The sequence below is a fragment of the Ranitomeya variabilis genome, chromosome 1, assembly GCF_051348905.1.
Source record: "Ranitomeya variabilis isolate aRanVar5 chromosome 1, aRanVar5.hap1, whole genome shotgun sequence".
NCBI classification, from domain to species: domain Eukaryota; kingdom Metazoa; phylum Chordata; class Amphibia; order Anura; family Dendrobatidae; genus Ranitomeya; species Ranitomeya variabilis.
The window spans coordinates 1,165,868,713-1,165,871,438 of NC_135232.1; positions in this window are offsets into that span (position 1 = coordinate 1,165,868,713).

A 2,726-nucleotide genomic window follows, 5' to 3' on the forward strand; every position below is an offset into this window, starting at 1 on the left:
CAGCCCTGCCTCCTAGAGGGCTGCCTGCCCAAACACGGAGCCACAGACCTCATACCTCCACCGACCTCATACCTCCCCCCAGCCCTGCCTCCTAGAGAGCTGCCTGCCCAAACCTGGAGCCACCGACCTCCACCGACCTCATACCTCCACCGACCTCACACCTCCACCGACCTCATACCTCCCCCCAGCCCTGCCTCCTAGAGGGCTGCCTGCCCAAACCCGGAGCCACCGACCTCATACCTCCACCGACCTCATACCTCCCCCCAGCCCTGCCTCCTAGAGGGCTGCCTGCCCAAACCTGGAGCCACAGACCTCATACCTCCACCGACCTCATACCTCCCCCCAGCCCTGCCTCCTAGAGAGCAGCCTGCCCAAACCTGGAGCCACCGACCTCACACCTCCACCGACCTCATACCTCCCCCCAGCCCTGCCTCCTAGAGGGCTGCCTGCCCAAACCCGGAGCCACAGACCTCATACCTCCACCGACCTCATACCTCCCCCCAGCCCTGCCTCCTAGAGAGCTGCCTGCCCAAACCCGGAGCCACCGACCTCATACCTCCACCGACCTCACACCTCCCCCCAGCCCTGCCTCCTAGAGAGCTGCCTGCCCAAACCTGGAGCCACAGATCTCCACCGACCTCAGACCTCCACCGACCTCATACCTCCACCGACCTCATACCTCCTGCCCCACCGACCTCACACCTCCACCGACCTCATACCTCCCCCCAGCCCTGCCTCCTAGAGGGCTGCCTGCCCAAACACGGAGCCACAGACCTCATACCTCCACCGACCTCATACCTCCCCCCAGCCCTGCCTCCTAGAGGGCTGCCTGCCCAAACACGGAGCCACAGACCTCATACCTCCACCGACCTCATACCTCCCCCCAGCCCTGCCTCCTAGAGAGCTGCCTGCCCAAACCTGGAGCCACAGACCTCCACCGACCTCACACCTCCACCGACCTCATACCTCCTCCCAGCCCTGCCTCCTAGAGGGCTGCCTGCCCAAACCTGGAGCCACAGACCTCATACCTCCACCGACCTCATACCTCCTCCCAGCCCTGCCTCCTAGAGGGCTGCCTGCCCAAACCTGGAGCCACAGACCTCATACCTCCACCGACCTCACACCTCCACCAACCTCATACCTCCTGCCCACCGACCTCACAACTCCCAGCCCTGCCTCCTAGAGGGCTGCCTGCCCAAACACGGAGCCACCGACCTCACACCTCCACCGACCTCACACCTCCACCGACCTCATACCTCCTCCCAGCCCTGCCTCCTAGAGGGCTGCCTGCCCAAACACGGAGCCACCGACCTCAGACCTCCACCGACCTCATACGTCCTCCCAGCCCTGCCTCCTAGAGGGCTGCCTGCCCAAACCCCGAGCCACCGACCTCATACCTCCACCGACCTCATACCTCCCCCCAGCCCTGCCTCCTAGAGAGCTGCCTGCCCAAACCTGGAGCCACCGACCTCACACCTCCACCGACCTCATACCTCCCCCCAGCCCTGCCTCCTAGAGAGCTGCCTGCCCAAACCTGGAGCCACCGACCTCACACCTCCACCGACCTCATACCTCCCCCCAGCCCTGCCTCCTAGAGAGCTGCCTGCCCAAACCTGGAGCCACCGACCTCACACCTCCACCGACCTCATACCTCCCCCCAGCCTCATACCTCCCCCCAGCCCTGCCTCCTAGAGAGCTGCCTGCCCAAACCCGGAGCCACCGACCTCATACCTCCACTGACCTCACACCTCCACCGACCTCATACCTCCCCCCAGCCCTGCCTCCTAGAGGGCTGCCTGCCCAAACCTGGAGCCACAGACCTCATACCTCCACCGACCTCATACCTCCTGCCCCACCGACCTCATACCTCCCCCCAGCCCTGCCTCCTAGAGGGCTGCCTGCCCAAACCTGGAGCCACCGACCTCAGACCTCCACCGACCTCACACCTCCACCGACCTCATACCTCCTGCCCCACCGACCTCCACCGACCTCATACCTCCACCGACCTCACACCTCCACCGACCTCATACCTCCACCGACCTCATACCTCCTGCCCCACCGAACTCATACCTCCTGCCCTGCCTCCTAGAGAGCTGTCTGCCCAAACCTGGAGCCACCGACCTCATACCTCCACCAACCTCACACCTCCACCGACCTCATACCTCCCCCCAGCCCTGCCTCCTAGAGAGCTGCCTGCCCAAACCTGGAGCCACCTACCTCATACCTCCTGCCCCACCGACCTCACACCTCCACCGACCTCATACCTCCCCCCAGCCCTGCCTCCTAGAGAGCTGCCTGCCCAAACCTGGAGCCACCGAGCTCATACCTCCACCGACCTCATACCTCCACCGACCTCATACCTCCTGCCCCACCGACTTCATACCTCCTGCCCTGCCTCCTAGAGAGCTGCCTGCCCAAACCTGGAGCCACCGACCTCATACCTCCACCGACCTCACACCTCCACCGAGCTCATACCTCCTCCCAGCCCTGCCTCCTAGAGAGCTGCCTGCCCAAACCCGGAGCCACCGACCTCATACCTCCTGCCCCACCGACCTCATACCTCCACCGACCTCACACCTCCACCGACCTCACACCTCCACCGACCTCATACCTCCTCCCAGCCCTGCCTCCTAGAGGGCTGCCAGCCCAAACACGGAGCCACCGACCTCAGACCTCCACCGACCTCATACGTCCTCCCAGCCCTGCCTCCTAGAGGGCTGCCTGCC